Consider the following 23,101-nt stretch of genomic DNA (forward strand, 5'->3'; position numbering starts at 1 on the left):
GGAACCTACAGACCTTAACATTTGCAAGTGCTCAGGGCAAGAGGTGGACGTGACTTAGTGGCAGAACAACAACAGGGCAAGCAGGAGGCTCACGCATGAAAGATCTTCATATTTAAAGTGCTGCTTTGAGCCTATAAATTGTTGAGTGAAGCAGTTTCTCCCCTCCTGGCATTGAGGACCAGCTTCAAGTTTAGAATTCGGAGTCCACGAGGCTCAGAGCCAGGTCCCTGGAAGCCAGGGGAGAGCGGCCCTGCTGTCTCTGCTGCCCTGACGGCCCTCTCCACGTGCCCTTCCCCTTGCACCTCCCTGGACCTCACTTGGTCCCCCAGGGGCTCCCGCGAGCGTGGACGCCGCAGCCCCTGCCTCCCAGCTCCTCTGTCCCCACGGGCAGGGAAGAGCTCGGCTTCCCTGGACTCAGGGGTGGGCTCACCTAGCAGACTTCCCCGAGGAGGACTGTAGCATCGCCTTCTGGAAAATGGGGACAACAACAACATTGAGAGCAGAGGATTGTTGAGCAGGTTAAATGAAGTAAGGTTAATGCCAAGCCCATAAAAAGCACACGGTGAGTGCTGGTTGTCATTTTAAGCTGCTTAAAACAAGCCTCCCCTCTGTGACCTGACGGCGTTTACAATACTTAATACTTGTTACCAGGTACTGAGTACTTTCCACACATCCAGGCATGGCCCACACTCTCTCCCTTAACTCTCTGGCTTTGTACAGGAGGACCCAAGGCTCCAGGGCCACCAGACAGCAGAAGTCTTGGGCTGGAAGTTGTGCCCAGGTCGGTCTGATGTCAGAGCCCATATTCTTTCCACTATATGTGTTAGAGCAACATTTTGTTCTCCCCTTTCTCCCAGGGAAACTTGCCCTGTCTTTTCACCATGAAGCTTCTAGAGTGGCCCTTTGAAGTGCAAAGAGGGAAGGACAGATGTTCACCCCAGCAAGTGGGTTCCACCAGGAGGGAGGTGAGGGCAGGGGCTGGGGACAGCAGAGCAGCCTGGCTGCGGCAGGTGCCACCACGGCAGCAGGCCTTCCCTGATGGGCTGAACAAGAAGAAGAAACTGGCAAATGTAACTGGGCTGCGTTTGAAGGCGTGAAGGGGATGGCCTGGCTCCGTGAGGCATTTCCACTGAACACGAGATCCGGGGTCAGACAGCTTTCCTGATGCAAGAGCACATAGGCGGGTCTCCCCTCTGAGGTCATGCATGCTGTGTGTTGGCTGGTCCCTGCACGTGTGAGAAAGGGGGTCTTGAGAGAGTTCGATGGACATGGGGGCTGCTGGGGCTGAGCCCCACCATTCATACCCTACTGGGTGTCCTGTTGTGGAGCCGTGGAAGCACCACGTTCTTACCCTCTTTCCTTTTTGAGTTGATGTAGAAAATGACTTCTTTTGCCACCGCAAATGTGTGGGCACCTTGAGTGAGCTGGTGGCTCTCACTGTGGGCACTGGGGAGTGTGGCTTAGGTCCAACCATCCACTGCTCAGAGGTGACTGCTGTCAAGGGATGCATCCAGACAGTTGTCAGGATTGCGATGCTCTTTCATGTTTAACATCCAGGCTGAGTTTGGCCATGGTCTTCATAGCACGGCTTCCAGCCCACCTCATCTTGGAGCTTCAAGGAACATGCTCTCACTGGCGGCTCTGATAACTTCTGGTCCTTTGCCGAAGCTACCTTTTTATTAAAGGAAAAAAGTCTTCACTGGGCTTGCTTGTTTAAATCACGCTTTCAGTAGCTGACTGAGATTTATGTTTCTTAGTAAACTGAGATAACCGAAAGATACTCTCCAGGCAGCTGTGGATGGGGTTTTTAGGGCTCTGAGAGGGGATGACAAAATCTTGGGTTGTTTTCAGATCTAACAAAGGGCCTTTTGATTTGCTTTTTAAAGGATGTGCGTGCAAGGTCTTTATCAGCATACGAAACATGATAGAGCCGAAAAAAAGGCAGATGAAACTCCTAGTTGGCATTTCCCAACTTTCTTTTGGTATTTGTGGATTTTGGCAGTGGAATCAGCTGAGTTTATCCCCAGAAAACTCCTCCTTGTAATTACTGATCTTCCTTTGTTAGAATGTGTGCTTTTTTTTTTTTTTAAGTTAAAAAATGGTGAACTTCGATGCAAAGGAGAAATGTTTTGCAAATGGATCTGAATTTGAATTTTAGTTTAGACTTTTTTTTACTGGAAACAGAACCTTGAGTAAGTGAATTTCTGAGTTTCTATTTCTTCACCTGTGAAAGGGGGGATACGATAAGATACCTCAAAGAGTTATAAAGATCAGGGGTGGTACTAGCAGAAAAAAGCAGATATCAGTTTCAATTACTTTGCTTTCACTGACAAAGGTCTGTATAGTCAAAGCTATGGTTTTTCCAGTAGTCATGTATGGATGTGAGACTCGGACCATAAAGAAGCCTGAGTACTGAAAATTTGATGCTTTCAAACTGTGGTGCTGGAGAAAACTCTTGTTGAGTCCCTTGGACTGCAAGGAGATCAAACCAGTCCATCATAAAGGAAATCAGTCCTGAATATTCATTGGAAGGACTGGTGCTGAAGCTGAAAATCCAATACTTTGGCCACCTGTTGCGAAGAACTGACTCATTTGAAAAGACCCTGATGCTGGCAGGAGGAGAATAGAATGACAGAGGATGAGATGGTTGGATGGCCTTATCGACTCAACATACATGAGTTTGAGCAAACTCTGGGAGATAGTGAAGGACAGGGAAGCCTGGCATGCTTTGCAACAGTCCATGGGGTTGCAAAGAGTTGGACAAGACTGAAGTGACTTAGCACACATATATGATAAGATACCAGCTTCAAAGCTGTAGGTACGACTCTTTGTAAGGTAAGGTAAGCTGTAGGTGAGATTCATGGACCTTTAAAAATTTGGTCAAGATTTTTAACTAATGAAAATCCTGAAATTCTAAGTAACATTCCCTAATATTTGCTCTTGGCTTTCAATGCACATTCATGTCCATAATCTGATTTCATTCGTCCAGCCTTATGAAGCTGGTAGACAGGTGGTGGTGGGGATTCTACCCATTTTACAGAATGTAATTCCCCTGAGTTAAATACATCTTATGTATTTCATTCCTCATTTTGTTTTCAACAGTGGCTTAGTGTCTGGAACATGGAAAGAACTTTGAAAATATATGTTATATGAGTGTGTGAATGCCTGACTGAATAAATGAATGAATGAGAGACTGAAGCACACATGAGATTAAGTTATTTAGCCAAAATGATCTGGTATCAGTGCCAAGATTTCATGAGCCAGACATTTTGTACTGTTCAGAGATCAAACCTCAGAATGGTACGTGATCCTGTTGCAACAATGAACGGTTAAACAGAATCGTTAAACAGTTTTGCCATTGTCTTATTCCTTTGTTGTCCTAATAATGCTGTAACAAACAGCTTTAAAATTGCAGTGGCTGGTGGCAAACACTGATGGGCTGCAGACGTGGGTCCGTGGGTTGACTGAGGTTCTGCTGATCTTCCTAGCTTGGCCAGGCTTTGTTCCAGGCTCCGGTCAGGTTCAGGCGTGCTCTGAGGAGTCCACACTAAAGGGGAGGGACTATCTGGGCCATGTTCCCCTCACACTGCATCCCAAAGCACAAAAGCACAAAAAGAGCACAAACAAACAAACTAACCAGGCACGCATGTTTAAAACCTTTGCTCCCGTTTGCTCACATCCCATTGGCAGAACGAGTAGCTGGCCAGTCCCCTAGTCAGTAGGGTAAAAAAGTATGCTCTGTTTCAAGAAGTAGGGGGAGTGACTATTTCCTAAACCATGATTCAATTTATCACTTTTTAAAAATTAAAGCAATTCTCAAGCTCTCCATCAGCTTTGTGAATGTCAAGGTTTTTTATCAAACATTCAAGGGGCTTAGTCCTTCACAAGTGGAAACTGCCTAATGTCCACTGACCAGAGTTCAGGGCCAATTGAGGATTGTTATTCCTGCTGTTTGATATTCACACATCCCTAATGATCTTGAAAAGTATAATATTTCCTAACAGCTGTTAAGACAAGAGACTCTAACATGATCAACTAAACAGAATATCCATAAAATTACATTGAATAATGTAATGAAGTGTTGTGCTTTTATTAACCCATTATGAATACCTAATTTGAAAGATTAATGAAATTGACAACCATGCAAACACTACCAGTATCATCAATACTACTTAAGAACAAGTCTCTTGTCTTTAAGAAATATCTGAAGTGGGAAGATCCCATCACTAGAAAGGCGTTTTTTGGTCCCCAATTAAAAAGAGTCTGCATAATATGTTTTGTTCTAATTTGAGTGTAGGGTTGAAAAATATTTTATACTTTAGGTTTATGTGTAGATAATGTATAATATATAATAAGACCATCATTATTTGAAATGGACATTTGTAGTTTTTCTGAGAAGGCTTACCCTTGCTAAGGGTGGATATTTTTCACTTGGATAGATCAAAGAGAGCATCAGGACCAAGGACAACTGCCATGGGGAAAAGACTCCTTACCATCAGATTTTGTTCCTGCATAAAGACCTCCCATCTGGGCTAAAGGATGCAGATATTTTCATCCTAAAACTGGGAGGAATGGTATGAGGAAACTATTTCCTTTCTCTCCGGATCCCTGAGTAAGCTTTTCATTTAATTGATTGGTTTTAAGCAGCTGAATCTCTATCAATAGGCTAATGAGTATCAGTGGACATGAATTTGAGCAAACTCCGGGAGATGGTGAAAGACAAGGAAGCCTGGCGTATGGCAGTCTATGGGGTTTCAAAGAGTCAGAGTCAACTGAACGACTGAATAACAATGAGTATCAATAAAATTCAGACATGCAGATGGGGCTTACTTTATTTTCATTCCCAATATAACAGCCCTCAAAGAATGAATAGCATCTTTGTTCAGATTTTCATATAAAGAAAAAATTAAAATATATTTTGTTCCTGAGTGTCCTCAATAATACATCAATAATAGGAATATAAGTACAAATGCTAACACTAGTATTACAGGATCAGCAGGGATAGTGACAATATGGGTACACTTACATTGTACTAAGCACTTTACATAATTGGTTTGTCCTTTGAGAAATTCATTGAAATTATTGAGAAAACATTGCAACTCCTTTATGTCAAGGACAGAATTAGGTTTGGGAAGGTTATACGTGATTTACCCAAAGCAAAATGATTAAGATGTGTCAAGGCTGTGGCTTGATGATTCTGTGCTTTTAAAGAGTCTCATGCTCTACCAACAGAGCTAGCCAGTCTTTTTAAGTTCTTTTTAAGTTGTGCTTCACAGCTTTGCCATCTCTGGGGTTCAGAAACCATGACTTTCTATTAGCTTGTTGTAGTTACATATCATTTTTTAAAAATGATTATTTTATTTCTGATTATAAAAATAATAAGTGGTCATTGTAGGAAATTTGAAAATATGGAGAGTTAACAAAAAAATAATAATCACTCCTGGAATCCAACCACGCAGGCATTGCACACATTACTCTATTCTCTCTGTGTGTGAGTGTGAGTATGTATGTGTGCAAGCAAACTTCATTCTTCTTCATCCTAGGTTCTGTCACATGACTCATGAGGACATCGGAGAACACTAGGTCACAAAACTGACTCCAACTCCTGAGGCTCCTGGAACTGCCAAGTCTGGAGGAAGAAGAGACAAGATGTAGGACCTGTCTTTGCAAAGTCCCAGGAAAGTGGGCTCCCGCCTTGAAAGCCCAGGTCGTGTGAACTCCACTGCGAATGGGACAACTGTCTCTCTGATGGTTCTCGGGCACTTCTGAGGCTACTCCGTGGGCAGAGAGAACTTCATGGAGGGTTCTGGAAAGGGGAGACATTCCTTACTTATTCCTCAGACTCTCCAAGTCCACTTCACAACCAGTTCCAAGTCACAAAGCCCTCTGAGCCTGCATTTCTTCATCTGTCACATGGTGAAGCAAGCATGGTCAGGACCTCCAGCAGGACCAGCCGTGGCTCACCCTCAGTAGGTGTCAGCTGTTGTGACCCTGGCTCTCACGGTCAGTATTATTGCCACCATCAGTCTTTCACTGCCTGCCTGGCTCCTCTGGCATGGATCCTGGTCACTGGTTCTCAGTGGTCCTAGACACATGTTGTATTTGCATATCTCACACTTCTTCCTGTGCTTTCCTCCCCAGAGGAGGCTCCCGGAACACCTCCTTCCCCAGCTCCCCACCCCCCAGCCCCCCAGCCCGTGGCCCACAAGCCCACCCCACCCCCGCCCCCTCTGAGACTCTCACTCACCCACAGGATCTTAGTTCCCACCCACCTGCCCTGCCCTGGACACTGGCCTCAGAGAGGAGTCCAGTGACTGGGGTGTGGGGGTGAGTCCACCCTCTTAGAACTCTGCGCTTTGGGAATATTTCCTTAGCTCTGGGTGCCTCAGGGTTCTTTAAACCAGAGACAGTGCTTTTGGAGAGGCTGTTTCGAAGGTGATACAAGGCGAGATATTACAGTGGTGTGTTGGGCAACAGGCATGCTCAGAAAGCTTCCAACCTACTTCCCCACCTGGATCTCACCCATGGCAGCCTGCAGAGCAGGGATCATTCCAAGTGAAAACACGAAGCCTTGGAGGAGATGAGACAGGCTCCAGACCACCCAGTTCATTGGGAACTGAGCTCCACCTCGAATCTAGGACTTTGGGCTTTCCATCCTATATGGTATCTACTGCAAATTTGCAGGAATATTGCTGCTTTATCTATTAATAGCAGACTCTAAAACTTTCTCAAATTTAATTCATTAGTTCAGACAGTGATATACTGTTATATTTTGATTATTTATTAATTTATGTGTGTTATACGCTGGGGTTTGGTTGTAAGCCTTGGTTGTACGCCTATATGGAAAGGAAAAAAAATAGGGATAGACAAGTTGCTTTCTCATAGCAAGACACCAAAGGAAGCTTCCTGGGTGGCTTATTTTGGGGGCCTTGAGACCCCAGATGCTGGGATCAGGCATTCAAAAAGGCAAATTAACATCTGACTCATTAATGATGTTTCTGTATACCAGAAATCTGTGCACAGAATAAACCATGATACATACACGTTGAAGAGTGTTTTTCTTTGTTTTTTTTTTTTTTTTGCAGCCCCACTTAAGTTAGTTGATGTAAGCCAGCCAGCAATGGTGTGTGTGTGTGTGTGCGCGCGCACACACACACACGCGTGTGCAGGCACACAGTTTTCCGCCTCTGGCCAACCCTTGCTCTGCCTTTCAGCCCAGGGGAGCTGTCTCCACCCCCAGATCTGGTGTCATAGCCCACCCTTCCACTTCTGCAATCACATCAGGTATGATTCTATCTCAAAGACTGAGGATCTGACTTGAAAAGGAGCCAGCTCTCATAGCGTCATTCCTGACAGATTTCTTAATTAATCCTCTCAGATTGTCAATAATGTAATTCACTGTTGATTTAGAAACTAGTTATACGAGCACTGCTAGTGCCGTTGTGGGAAAACATCTGAATAATTCAGCTGAAAGATGGAAACTCACCCAGATTGCTGGGGCACAGGAAGAGCACAGCGAATTCGAATGAGATGAGCTCAAGCAGAGGGATTCCAGCAAGTTCCAGGGAGCAGGGAGAGGTTGTCATATTACTGGGGGCAGCAGCTGCCTGGTTTAATTATTGTCATTTTGATTTCTGGAAAAAAGAGCATGTGCCTCACACTCTTGCACGCAGAGGCCATTAACACGCTCCTGAAAAATACTGTGGAATTTCAGGGTAAGTGTGTGGTCTAGTTGATGACTGACTCTGACCTACGCTCGTGTGTTAGAGGGTCTTATACTTGCTATTGCAATATTATTTTGTATGATGCTCACTGAAATATGTGAGTTTAGTAATAGGCATCATCAAAGGAATATGAAAGTGACATTTTTTTTTTAAACTGGGGCATTCATAGTTTTTCGTGTGTTTCCTAGAATTGTATAGATATGTCTTAAGATTATGGTGATTACTCTTTTTACACCCAAACTTGAAGCTGTGTTGAAAATGGAAGTTTATAGATTGGTGAGTCTAATTATGTGAAAAGTCTTACATAAACATAAAAACTCAATCACTTCTAGTTATACACTTAACATTTCGTTTTATTGAAAATAATAAAATTATATGGAGTTGAGCTGTTATACTAAATTTTTTGCTATGGTGGTTAGAGTTTTAACAGCCCTTAAGTGCAGATGAGTTAGCACTTAACTGTTAATGTTAGTAAGAACCATGGTGCTTTTGATCGTAGACGTGACTTCAGTTGTATTTCTTTGTAGTCTCACACTTTTCTCTTGTTTCTGTCTCTCTCTTCCTTCCTCTAACACACACACATACACACATACCTTTCTCTATCACATCTTTTCCAAATTTCTATCCTGAGCCCTTCAAAAGGAAGAAAAGACCAAGTAGTGTCCAGTTCTGATACTTTGACATTGACAAGTTTCTAACAGGTAACACTCATTCTGTTTGGGACCTGTTGCCTTATACTGGAATAAAGTCAAGTCTGAGTTTACATCCTAAACTACATTGGGAGCCTTAGGGGACAGACTTACTTTTGTGGGGCATAGAAAATAAAACCTCGACAGGTAGCTCTTGAATGAATGGATCATAGAATAACAGGTGCTACTTTTAGATGAACTGTGGGTTTCTGATGTCCAAGTGTCTCTGACTGCATAGAGGAGGTATGCAGAGCATGGCTCTGGTTAGGGTGGGTTTGACTGCCATGACTGAACACGCAGATTCTTAGGGGCTCGAATGAGATGAGGGCTGGTTCTCTCTTCCTAAAGGAGTTGGTGCTGGCAGCTAAGGACTGGGGTGGCCACTGTGTACTCATCAGGGACCAGGCTCCTCCGTCTTCTTGCTCCACCAGCCCAGTGCATGGTTTGCTTCAGTTTCAAGGTGACCTCATGACCCAGATATTAATATCTGTGTGTGTGTTGGAGATATCACATTCATGTTCTGGAGAGCAGAGAAGAGGAAGAAGGACAGCCACTCCCTTCCCTTTTGCTTTTATGAAGCAGCCTTTCTGGAAGCTCTCGCTGGCCCCACCTACACACATTTCATCTTGCACATCCTTGATGGGAGCTCAGAGGGCCATGCCTAGCTGCAGACAGACAGGCAAACCTTGTCCTTTCAGATGGACATAAGTAATACTGAAGTTCCATTACGGGGGAGGTGGGTAACTGGATATTTGATGATAGCCTAAAGCTAGCTCCTAAGACCTAACAAATTCCTGCAAAGAGTGGACATTTCAGAGCAAGCAGTCATCATAGCTCTCATGCCTGCAGGCTAAGTCACTTTAGTCATGTCCAACTCTCTGCAATTCTATGGACTGTAGCCTGCCAGGCTCCACAGTCCATGTGATTCTCTAGGCAAGAATACTGGAGTGGGTTGCCGTGTCCTCCTCCAAGGGATCTTCCTGACCCAGGGATCAAATCTGAGTCTATCTCCTGCATTGACAGGCAGTTTCTTACAACCAGCTCCACCTGGGAAGCCTGTAGCTCTCCTGAAACTATAAAATGCTTCCTAGTTTTACCACATTCTCAGGTATTTTGAATTGAGAAAATAATTGGAAAAGACTATTGTTAAATGATAGTCTAAGAGGGGAGGTCATTGATCATGGCTCACTGTGACTTGCTCTGTAGACATTCCCGGCTCCCATCAGGGAGAGAAAGAATGATAAATGCTCCCAGCTGTGGGTGGACGGGTGGTAGGTCCCTATGTTTCCTGATGACACTGGTTATTTGGAGAATGGTTTGTCTTTTTTTGAAAAAAAGTAATTTGTTGTTATTTGTGTGTAACGTTAGCATTCTCTGACCACGTATTCCCTGGAAATCTAATTTGTAAATAATTGCTTGACAGAACGGAACTGGCTGGAAAATTCTGAACATGCAGAGGCACAGGCAGGCCCCCAAGAGGGGATTTTAGCCGAAAGGCTGGGTACCTGAATGGTCAAATCACAATTTCCCATCTCTCAGCAGTTCATGGCTAACAAAGTCCCCAGTTAATAAAACCCGAATTCTCAGGCTCCAGATGCAGTAGACGCAGGTAGGCACCATCAGGTGAGGTGCGGGGAGCAGCAGTCCTGCTGGGAGAGCTGATGAAGTGCTTCTGCCCCTTCACCTCCAAACAGAGGATGGCACCTGGGCCAGCAGCATCCATCCTTCCTGTGTGTACAGTGGAATGAGGAGTGGGGAGGGTGGGGATGAGAGTGAGGATGGAGGAATGGGGTGCCAGAGCGGCAGGGAAGGTGGAACTATAGACTGAACGTTTGCATCCCCCTCAAATTCATATATCAAAGCTCTAACCCCCCCAGTATGACTATATTTGGGAAAGGGGCCTGTGAGTAAGTAGTTAAGGTTAAGTGAGGTCATAGGATGGGGCCCTGAACAAATAGGGTTAGTGTCCTTATTAGAAGAGGCAGAGACACCAGAGCTCTCTGTGTGTGCATGCACCCAGGCAGGGTCACATGAGGACACAGTGAGGGGCTCAGAAGAGAGCCCCCTCTGGAAATCTACCTGTCCAGACTGTGGTCTTGGACTTCTGCCCTCCACACGTTGGAGAAAATAAGTGTCTGTTGTTTGGTAGCAGCTCAAGATGTGAGGCAGTGGAAGAGAAGTGATGCCTCAGAAAGCAGACCCTGCCCTGTGGCCCTACCTGAGTCCTCCTGCAACTGTCCACTGGCACCAGTGTTCCTGTCCCATCCGCTGCACGCACAGCATACCTGAGGCCTCTGCACCTGGTGTGCTCTCTGTAGGGAACACAGAGCCCTTTCTTCCCTTCCTGATTCATTCTTTGGATTGTTCCTTTCTGCAGTCACTGAATACCTGCTAAGTCCCAACTCAGTGCTATACTCTCAGCAGGAAGAGAAACCACTTAGTTCCAATGATGACCTGTCAAAGGGGTGACTACAGGCACCTGGGCCAGTCTGAGTTACCGCTTGGAGGCACTTGCTGTGGGTTGGGGGCTGTTTGAAGCACACAGTGGATGCATGCAAAATCGCTCAAGGTTCATAATAACCTTCCAAGGTGGAGCCTGGAATTGCCTGAATTTATAGGAGAGAAAGAGGCTCTGGAGGTGCAGTGGCTGCTCTGTGGACACAAAGCTGGGGAGCGGCGGAGCCAGGAGTCACAGCCTAACAGTCTGCTCCAGACCTGCTGCCCTCAGCCCTGCTGTAAACCACAACCTACCACCCAGCGCACACGTGCTGCTCAAGTTCAGGCCCAGGACCTGAGGGAGCACAAGGCGGGAGCGGGGGGGGCCCTTCTGGGTCTGGTGGGCCATGGAAAGTCTCCCAAAGGAAGTCATGTCCAAGTAGAGATCTGAAAGACTGTAGGGGCAAAAGTGGTGTTCCCGGCAGCAGGGATTGGGGAACAGGGGAGTCCAGGAGGTGTGTGCTGTGTGCATAGCAGGTGGGAGGTAGCGATGGTGGGGACCCCAGCGAAGAAGCAGGAGGTCCACATCACAGAGGGAACCAAAAACCACAGAGAAGTAGCAGAGAGTTTTAATCAGGGGGTGACATGACCGCACTGCATTTTAGAAAGAGTACTGTGGCTACACGGAGGCAGAAGGCCTGGTTAGGAAGACAGTATAACATCCCCCAGAGACAGGATGGCAGCTTGAACCCAGGTGCATGAAGGGATAACCTGGGGGTGTTCTGGAGAGCTGATTGTTATATTTTCAGCAATTTTGGCAGCTGGTTATTAAACACAGTCACTTGTACAAATTAGATTATAAGCATTTATAATTAAATGAACTATAATAAAAACAAAGAGAATAAATACTTAGATTCGTCACCTCCTAATTATTTTCCTATTCTCGAGCATCTTGAAGGTATCTGTGTCCCTTGCATTTGCAAGTGGACGTAACAGGGTGCTACCTACCAGGTGTGAATTCCCAACTCTGAGTTCAGTGATGCCACACTGGTGACTCGAAATTTGCTTTATTCTTTGGGAGTATTCCCACCAAGGACTCTGGAAAATATTAGAAATCAAGTTTTTCATTTTTGACACACTCTGGCTGGGTTGCCATCTTTTAGAGTTGAAGAACCTCAAAGAGCTGTGTTTATCCTTGCAGGCTTCACCTGGACCCTTTCCAGTCGCCTCTCCTCTGGGGTCCCCGACCTGTTCTGCTGACCTTCCTCATAGGGTTCATCTCTTGTAACTGTTACTCATGTCTTCCTCTCCCTTCATTCTGCAAGCATCTTGATTCTTCTGTAGACCAGAACTTGGCCCAGACATGGGACTGGTTCTGTGCTCATGAAATAATGGACTTGTGAACCAGTGAGAGTGGCTCCCCATTTCCTTGTGTCTGATCCACCTTTGGGATGAGCACCTGCTCCCCCTCACCCCCAGCCAGTGAGCAAAACTCTAAGACAGATAACCCCGCCTTCTTTCAGCCTCAGAAGCAGTCTGATGGCTGAAGTGACGTTTTATAAACATGTGTACAGCTTGATGCTGAAATGTCTGCGGAGGAACTCCTCGAAAGGGCCACTTTCGAAAGAAAAAACTACTTCTAAAACTACTGGATAGTTGACTGAACAGAGAAGGGCATGGTCAGGGTGCTTGGATGAAAGGCCTTCTGCAGGATGATTTGAAAGGAGAGTCGAAAGCCCAGATCACCTTGGGGAAGTTTTCTTTGCAACTGATCTCCAGCGAAGGCTATAGGGCACAAGGACATCAGATCTGTTGGAAGGAAACAGCATTCTGTTTCTCTTGGGAAATAATTACGCTGAGCCACCGGAGCACCGCTTCCTCTCCTCCCACCGCCCGCCTGCCAAGTAAGCTTTCGTCAGCACATCAAAGATTCTTTGAGCCCGACGTCTACCTTGCATGTCACCTCAGTTTACTACTTGAGGTCAAATGCTCAGAATGTCGATATGGGGGCTTAGAAAGAGCCCTTGCCCATCTGCTAAGTCATGGGACCTCAGCTCCACCACATCCCCTTCTCTGGGGCTTACCTATCCCTTGGCTAGTTTTGGTCATTTTTCTAGATCTTGACTCCAGAGAGCTAAGCTCCAGGACTAATGCCACCAGCTTCCAGGAGGGTCTGGGCAGATCACACCGAGCCATTGCCCCACATGCACAGTGATGTCTTGCCCTCAACTTGCCTACCCCAGGAGCTGCTGGGAGGAATCCAGGCACCACAGAGTTGTAAGCTGCTGGTCTTGGACTCCCTGCTGCCGGTACTGGTGTCTCAGTTCCTCTCAGAGGCGAGAAGGACCTGACCAGGGCTGCTCGGGTCTCACTGGTGAATGTAGGGTGGGACCCAGGGGCCTTCCGCTTAGAACACAATCTGACTCTGGCCTGCCTTTCTTACCAACTCTCACTCATCAGTCCTGTGGTGGCAAGTGATCTAACAACAGGAAATGACTGCCACCCATTTTTGCTATAAATTCTCATCCTGGGAATGCAGACAGACCTCCATGCTCCCCACCCATATCCCCTGCTTCGTAGATTTAGGATGTGTAGAAGTGCACCCCGGGAACCCAGTCAGGAGAGCTGGAGCCCAGGGTCAGCAGCAGGTGTCTCCGAGGGTGCACAGCAGAGAGCTTTTGGTGACAGATGGTGCCAGTTTCCCCCCCCAAAACTTCTTGCTTTGGCTTCTGAGTGGCACTCAGACCCTGGGGAACACCAGAGCTCCTGAATTCAACACCTGACCCTCTTCCCTTCATTCTCCTCTTTCTACCTTTCTTTTCTTTGTCAGCAAGTAGGCTCAAGAAAGTAAGCCCATAAATCTCTGCCCTTGTGCCCTGGAATCCACAGTCCAAGAACTGCAATTTGCTAGAACCTGCTCTGTGTAGAAGCAATTTCACTACCCCGTGGAGTTCAACACTCGCCTGTTCTTCCCAAGGCAAAATGCCCTTTAGGTGCAGCTTTCAGACACAGTGCCTTCAGAGAGCAGTTTTCCAGGGGCTTTAGAAGGCAGTAGGTCTCCTGAACTGGTCTTGGTTCCACATAAATCAGAAGCCATTGAGAAACAGTGAAGCTCTCAGCTGATACACAGTGCCAGGGCCAAACACACCCTGAAGAACTGCCCATTTCTTTACTTCCCTTTTGCTGAAAAGAAATACTCAGAAAGGGTGGTCTCAGGCTGAGTTCCTTCTGAGGCTGTATTCTTGGTAACAAGCTCACAGAGAAGCAGAGAGCAAAATGAGTCTTGCATTTCACATTTGATTCAAACTCTTGATTTTACAGATAAGGAAATTGAGGTCAGGGAAAGTCAAGGAAGTTGCTAAGTAGCTGGTGAATGGCAGGAGTCGAGCCCAGTGTTCTGCGCCTTGGCCAGGATTCTTGCCATCACAGTTCATTCTTGGCCAAAGAACAACAATTTAATTCAATTGATCAAACAGTTATGATCACCTGTGTGACTAATTTTGGACCAGTGTCCTGAGGAGACACCAATAAAGACTGCAGAACCTTGATCCTTACGTATATTATAGTCTAGTGGAGGACAGACTCCTGTGTGTTAACCTCACTTTCAATGATGATGAGAGTGTTGCTAAAGAGAGAGGAACAAAGATCTCTAAACCCCAACATTTTCCTTTGAAAAATAATATTTGAACAGGACAAACACACCAAACTGAGAGATGGATGAAGAGATGGCAGGAAATTTCTGGTAAACTGTGTCTCTGGAAACATACTTGGAAATAACTCAAAATACCTAGTTCAACTACAATTTTGACAATTATTCTTGCATTTATTTACAAATGAATTAGAAGCTTTGGGTCCCTTTCTCTTTTTCTGTTTTCCTGGAATGGGTGGTGTTGTTTTAAGCTGTGAACATGCACACACACACACACACACACACTCACATACATACATTCTTACACATATACTTACACACATATACATGCCCACTCACACTGTCATACAAATTCATACTCACACACATATACACACATTTACTCACACACTCATATACATACACATTCTCATGCACACTCACACTGTTACACAAGTTCACACACACACACATATACACACACACTCTCACACACTCACACAATACTCACACTCTCACAGAAATTCACACACACATATACATATTCACACACTCTCATGCACATTCACACTTTCACACATACACACACACACAGCTGTCCTTGCAGGAAGAAGTGGCAGCACTCAGCGTGGAGAATTCTACCCTATAAACTCTTCTGCAGCTAGATTACATGCAGGACAAGCATTGACTTTCAATTTGCACCTCTGACATGAGTCACTGAGTGCTCTAATTCTCAGTTTATTTGTTCTGCCTGCAGTAAAATGGATTGCATGTAGGGCTATCCTACCATGATGTGGCGCTTTGATGCCTCCAATATGGGGCTGATGAACTCAGAGTGCCTGGCACTATCTTACAGGAATATAAAAATTTGATTTGGTCCTTAGCCAATTTCCCTCCTGCTTTGGAACCTGGGCCGAACATCTGGGGAAAACACGACTCATTCACTGCAACCGTGGACATTTGCATAATACCTGATCCATCAGAGTCTGACTCCGCAATTTTTGTTGGCCTCAGATCCAGCTTTTACAGTGGATCACAGTGATAAATCTTGCTTTAATATCTTGCATCTTTTAAATTTTTATGTATTATACAGAAGTATGGCTCACTGTTTGAAAGCTCAGAATGAGATAACTATATTTATTTCTAAACTAAAATTTCAGATTTCCATTCTTCCCCAGCTGCGGTATCTTTTGCTTCTTTTTCAGAGAGATAGTCTTTAGAGATCTCTTCCTAAAGCCAAAAGTTTTAAGCCCATTCCCCACAGCGGGTCCAGGGGTTCTCTGAATCTCCTTTCATACTCTTTCCATGAACTGTGTGTTTATGAAGTATGAACAAAGACAAGATCCATGTTTTCATCAGATGCTTGTAGAGACCCATGGTCCCAAGGGGTTAAAAACCTATTTTAGAGAGATTCCCCATGATTTTGAAACTAGGAAGGACCTGAGATGTCATTTAATGGAAACTCTGATTTCACAGATGTGGAAACTGAGGCGCAGAGAGATCTCCTTATTTTTCACAGGCCAACGCAAAAAGATAGTAACGCAATAGCATGAGAGCCCAGGACCAAAACTTTGATTTTCTTTTAGCTCATTAAGCCTGAACAATTACCCAAGTTTCTTCAACTAGTCTAAGACACATTTAGGAGACTTGGTAACCTCTGTTCCTAGGGAGTCAGTATGGAAAATGGTCCATTTTCCTTGTTTGCCTTTTTCGTCATTTATTCTGGCATCGGGTGGGTATTTTATCCCACAGGTCTGTCCAGAAAATCTTGTTCACAGTGTTAAACCACTGACCCATGCAAATAGCCAGTGCTTTTCTTTTCAGCCATTAAGAATTGCCAAGCCTTAGGTACTACTCCACTTTAATATCTTGTGTATGTGTGTGCCCTTGCACACTTGTGTGTGAACAGCAAATGCCACATAATAAGGAATCAAGAGAAAAATCTCAAGCGTCACTTCTGTTAAATACTTGGCTTCTGAGAGGATTGTAAAGAAGGTGTATGTTCAGGGGACATCTTCTTAAGTCTGGATGATGCCTTTAGAGATGAGTGTGTGAACTTGACCTTGCTTTTGCTGTGAGATGTAAGTCTGGTGAAGTTCAAACACAATGGAAATTACTAATCAGCTGTAATCACAGCAAGGGATGCAAACACTCTCTAAGTGTGTCTTCTATAAGAGGAAGATGCCATGAGTCACTTGGGAGGGCTGGGGTGGGTCTCAGGGAGACTAACTTCATGTATGTAGAAACCTGCTTTATCATAGACTATGTTTTATAACAACACAGCCTCAGAAATTGTTAGGGGGAAGACAGTTTAAAGAACACAAAGTGTGGAGGTTGCATTTTACCAGCTAAGGAAGATGACAGCCCCATCCCCAAGTGACTGGCTCAGTGGTAACTGTCCAGGAGGGAAAGTGCACTGGTTGAAAATACAATGAAATCACATTTTTAATTGAAGCAATTAGTTCTTTGAAATATTGGAGTATCGCTCCTATTATCAGAGATAATTGTTGGGTTGTGGGTCAAAAGAGGCAGGGAACCAAGTGCATTGGGTGTCCATGACTATTTAATGGGTGAGAGTTTATGCATTTCAAAGTGGAGGATATAAGGTTTAGAAGGGCTAATGGCAATGCTTCTGACCAAGGTATTTTGAGGGTCTCTACAGATTTTGCCAAACTTGAGTTTTAAAAATGCTGTTAGTGTGTTTGACTAAACCAGAGGACTGAGCATGGTCAGCACAGTGAAAGTGCTGTAAAACGGGCAGGACAGTGGGGACTTGTTAAGTGCTTAGCCAGTAAAATGGGGTCCTTGTTCACTACAAAGTCTGAGAGGAGTTCCCCAGGTAGGGATAATTTTTTAAAAAAAGGACTTTACAGACAAAAGGCAGTAGCTTGCCTGCAAGCAAAGGCTTCAGTCCAGTGTAAAAACATACAGATCATGACTAAAACATATTTATATCTACGAAACCCATACACTTGCCAGAACTTGAATGGTCCACTAGGCAGTTTAAAATGTCCATCAGTGTTAGGCAGTTATGAGGGATTCTTCTGGATAACAGAGGGGAGAAAAGTATCAAGATTAAGGTTATTATAATGCAAAATGTTATGGGAGGAGCAGTTAACAAAAGGACTTCACAGGAGGTGAGGTAACTGACTGAGAAATGTTGAACGTGATAAGAATTCAGGAGGGCCTCTATGGCGTGAGACACAAAAGTGGTTAAAGGGGATCCCGTAACTATGATTTCAGTGGCCTTAACCAAAAGGCAGCGGCCATAATGGCCCTTAAGGGAGTGTCCCCATGCTACAGTGTCCCATGGTTGGCTATAATGATCAATGGCAGTTCCTGTGTATTGGGGTGAGTACCCCAAGGGCATCCTCTTCCTTTTCATATACAAAAGGGAAAGGAGGAATCTGACATTTAGAATGTTCAAGGGCAGGTGGGCTCATCAAACTCTCCTATAAAGCCTTAAAGGCCGTGCCCTCTGGTTCTTATAATATTAAATCAGTGTTGTTGTTTAAAACATACAGAGGTTTGGCTGTAGAGAGAAATTCGGAATCCAGTTTTAGCACTAACCAACTAGCCAAGAAAACCTTGAATTTGGTGCTTTGTTTTGGATTTTGTGAGAATTAGGAAACCAGGAAGCCTGTCTGGATCTAGGGGTAGCCCTTGTTCTTAGATCAGATGCCCTAAGTATTGAACATGGATTTGGGAAAACCATAATTTTTCTTCAATGGACTTTTGTACCTTTAAGGCTAAAAATTCTAGGAAATGGATGCGTCTTTCTGTGAGGAGGCTTAAGAAGGAGAGCAAAGAAGCAGTTCATCCACATACTGCAACAAAGTAGAGCCCCTGGGGACCTTCATATCATCCAGATAAGCCTTCAGGATTTGTGAGGAATAAGGACTTTCAGTAAAACCCTGAGGATTACTGTCCAGGGGAATTGTTTTCTCTCCAAGTGAAAACTAGAAGATATTGGTTAGCTTCTCCATTGAAATAGCAGAATGTACTGTATAAATCAATTACAGTAAAGAATCTTCTTCCAGTGGGAATGGATGTTAGAAATGTATAAGGGTTAGAAACAACGAGGAGTCAGAAGTCCTGAAAAAGCCTCCACCCTTGGTCCTTAGGTATTCCAGGGTCCAGTGCAAAGGAAAACGAGGACTTGAGCTTGAGAATCTTCTATTATGGGCTTTATGCCTTGAACGGTTTCTTTATTTAAAGGAGATTGATTAATTCTGGGAAGAGGTTTTGAGGATCTCCTTGAGTCTTTGATGGGAGGCACACACTGAATTTTGCCAACATCAGTTGGAGATTTGCCCTTAAGGAGGCAAACCTGTTGTTAGCTGATTCAACAGGGACAAATGATCCATGTTTCCTAAATCAGCCTATTACCCTCAAGGATGAAGCGAATAAGAGATGTCAAAGGGTTGCTTAATTCACCTGGTTGTCTGCTTTTATGATTACTATCAATTTCTAGAATGATTTCCCCATTTTAAGAGAAAGAAATTCTGGCGTGATACTTCTTTAAGAAGTCTCAGCCTAATGCATAAATGGTGGGGGAGGAAGTAAGGAAAACAGGGTGTGTGTCTCTCAAAGGGCCTAAACAGAGGGGATAGGTTCAGAGACAGAAATGTCTGGAGGTTTCTTAGAGATTCCCGCTGATCAGAACTATTTCAGTACTCCAAGGCAGGGGCTGTTTGGCAGCAGCGAGGTTGAACAAAGCGAGTGTGGCTCTGCTGTCCATGGGACTCATCCATAATCTGGAGCAATGTATCTCCAAGCAGAGTAAGAGGAGGGTTACTCTGCAGTAAGAGCCCCTGCAGTTCCTCAGAGCCCTGCCATTGAGAATTGGTGGGAAGGATGGAGAAGCTGGTTAGAAGGCTGAAAGTGCCTGACATGTGTACATTTGTAACTATCTCATCTCCGTTTTCCTGACTCTTTGCAATCATAGCTGAAACTAGAAGAATCTTGATTTTGTTTAGGGTCTTCATTTGTTAGAATCAATGACTGAGAACTTTAGTGGTTTTAGGTGACATGTCTAGATTGCGAGAGAGCTGAATTGCCAGATAACCTAAATCTAGAGTGGACATAGTTTCTCATTCCATCCTGGTCTTTTTTACAAAGAGAAAGGTCCCAGTTCAGCCCATTAATTCTTTCTTTTTTGGCCACGCTGCTTGGCATGTGTGGGATCTTCATTTCCTGACCAGAGATTGAAACTGTACCCTCTTCAGTGGAAGCACAGCGTCTTAACCACTAGATCACAAAGGAAGTCCTCAGCCCATTAATAAACATAGACTTAAAAGCAACCCAGGTGGAACCAACATCTTAAGGAAAACCAGAATTTTCTTTAAAAATAATCTGAAGTTAATTGTAATATTCATGAACAGATTTATCAGATTTTTGTATGCAAGCCTGAATTTTGTTTCAATCAACAGGCTTCCAAAAAGCCTTAGAAATTGCCTGATGTAGCTGCCTAGTGCTTGCCTCAGCCTGACCATATAATAAGTTAGTGGGCTAGTCACCCCATGAAAAAGACCTAATTCTGAAGATCTTCTAGGATTTCCTCAGTTAGAAGTTATCATCCAATGCTGGGCCTAGCCCTTACTGACAAATACATGAAATAGTTGATATAAATCAGAGAAACCATGTTGATAAGTTTGAATGACTATGCTAAATTCCTCAGCAAATCTGTGAGAATCTTTGGTTACTTTGGGAATATCTTTGACTATAGCTCGCAACTCAGCTTTAGCCCAGGGCATATAAGAAATGAAGGATTTAACTTCTGGATCCTCAGAATATAAGCTTCCCTGGTGGCTCAGATGGTAAAGAATCTGCCTGCCATGAGGGAGACCCAGGTTTGGCCCCTGGGTCTGGAAGATCCTCTGGAGATGGGAATGGTAACCCACTCCAGTATTCTTGCCTGGAGAATTCCATGGACAGAGGCTACAGTCCATGGGTCACAGAGAGTTAGACACGACTGAGTGACTGACACTTTTACTTCACTTTCCCTCCTCAGAACACTTGACTTTAAAGAAACAGGTTCTGATAAGTTCATAGGATAAGGGAGTGGGGAGAATTTCATGGAAAAAGTGAAATTTGGTAAGAGAATTAATATGCAGGAACTGAGGGTATGCAGGAGGTGTAGGCAGTATAGAAGGAAAAGAGAAAGAGGTGTAACTTCGGACAAAAAGTCCAAGGAGAAGGAGCATGAAGCCTTGGAAGGCATTTTATCTTTCTTTAATTGTCTGTTTGCCTCAGTTAATTTTAACATTTTGCAGAGAGGCAATTTTAGTCTCCTGATCATGTTTGGATGCCTCAAAATACCAATTGGAATAGGTGTTCCATTCAGTTTTAGAAATTTTTGAGCTATAGTAGTCCAATGCATTTTTTAAAATATAAATTTATTTATTTTAATTGGAGGCTAAATACTTTACAATATTATAGTGGTTTTGCCATACATTGACATGAATCTGCCACGGGTGTAAGTTTGAGGATTTCAAAAGTTCCCCACACTTGCCATTGACATTCTGAATTGCCTTTGGTTAGATTGGTCCATTTAGTTAGAAATGACCATGGCTTTTAAATACAAAATTAGCCGGGGTCCCTTTAAGGTGAGCATCGTCAGAGTATTCAGACATCTAGGATCTCCTTTCTCAGAACTTTTTCTCTTCTAGGGTAAATGAATAGTTTTTGAACAACCTGAACAGCTCAAGCAGCTTACATGTTAGATTTCTTTCAGCTCAGACAGCCTGCATACCAGCCAGTTCTAAGGGGACAGCTTGGTCTCAGAGAAGCCAGGCCAAAGGCTTCTCAGCTCTGTTCCCATATGATAGCTTCTGTTCCAAAGGAATGGGCTGAAGGATGAACCAGCAAAGTTCCAATGAAATGGACCCTGTTCCTGAAGACTAGCTCATTCTGTTTGAAACCATCTGATTTCAAATCCGACCAAAGTGCCAAAAAAAAAACCACTCACAAACTGAAGAAGGCCTTCATCAGAAAGGATGAGACCTTAAAATAGATCCTGAATAAAGCCGGGAGGGCAGCAAAATGCAGAGAGCAGAAGCTTGAATCCAGGAGAAAGACCGTCCAAACTCCAGGGCTGCTTAGAAAAGCAGTGAGCAGCAGTGTCTTCGAAGTGGGTAAGGCACTTGTTTGCTCTCCAACCCCAGAACTGTAGGGGGTCTTCTTTGGATCCCCTTATGTGTACCAAAATGTTGACCTTAAACAAAAAGAATGCCAGTTAAATAAAATGCCAGATTTTCTACAGCAAAATGGGTTTATTCAGATCAGTAGAGATTTGCAATTCAGGGTCTGCAACCCTGGGGAGCCCCGTGGTGCAATCCCTCACACAAGGAGGGAAGGAGAACCCTGTTTACAGAGGGGAGAGGAAGTCAGGAGGGAGCTGGAGGAAACAGGGAGTCTCTGGCTTTTCATTGGTTGAGTCCTTGCCAGTGGAGTAGAGGAGTCCTTCTTCTTCTGTTATCTTTGCAGGGCATGTGAGCTCCTCCTTTGGTTTCCTGACTCTATTAATTGAGGTTTCTGTTTATTAATTTTTTTTTTAACAGATCAAACACTGGGAGGAACAGAAACCAGAGATTGGGGCTCAGCAGGACCCTCCCTGCTAACCTCAGAACTGCTGGGCATCTTCTTGCTTCCTGTCACTTGCCAAAAGGAGCAGTGTTTGAACTGCTTTCTTGACGGGTCAGATGCAGTGGCCCTTTGGGTGGGTCTGACCTCTGTTGGCTCAGCGGGGACTGTGCCCTGCGTTCAGGCTGCTCTTGTACGAGCCCTAGGGGGCACTCAGAGCAAGGGAAGGTCAGGGCCACCTGGGGGACCTTGTCCTCCTTGGTGACAGCAGTAACATGGGGCGGTGAGTGCTGGTGGCTGGTGCTCAGCCTTGCAGGGGGGTTGGGCTTCAGGAAGGACACATCTCACAGTGTGGGCTTCATTGTCAAGGCTGTGAAGGTGTCACCTTTCTCACCCTTCCTCCCTGCCTTTGAGGCCTCAAGGTCCAGAGCACAGGTGGGCACGCTGTGGGCACACTGCTCAGGAAAAGCCTCATGCCTTAGCCCAGGGCCACGGTGGTCTGGGAGGTGCTCACAAAGCAAGAATGAGGGAGGTGAGTAGGTGATTTCAGCCCAAAGTTACTGCATCTACACAATTCAGTATTTGCATTTTTCTCCCTCAAAGCAAAATCAAAATATCAGCGAAAGTCAAGCCTTGGTTGGTAAAAATAGAGACCATGACCTTTTAGTTTAACTATGTCACGGAAAATGACATATTTAAGCTTTGGAGGAAAAAAAAAAGAAGAAAAAAATGTGATAATAAAAAAGAGGGATTTCTTGATTCACGACTAGCATTCTTTGGAAGGATCCCAGAACATTAAAATGACTTCATGATCTCTGTTACTCTGTAGTAATAGATGGTGTATCAGTGCTCTATATACATTATACATTTTAGTCCTTATAACAGATTCATGAGCTTGGCTGGCCTTAGCCTGCTCAGCATCGAGAAGGCAGTTGTAAGGGGGTTCAGTAGAAGGCGCGCCAGCTGGGAATCAGCCGCTGCTCCCACTATGTGTGATGGGTCCTCGTGTACCTGCTCCCAGCTCTCCTCCCCCCGGGGGC

Source organism: Bubalus kerabau, chromosome 11 (genome assembly GCF_029407905.1).
Source record: "Bubalus kerabau isolate K-KA32 ecotype Philippines breed swamp buffalo chromosome 11, PCC_UOA_SB_1v2, whole genome shotgun sequence".
NCBI lineage: Eukaryota > Metazoa > Chordata > Mammalia > Artiodactyla > Bovidae > Bubalus > Bubalus kerabau.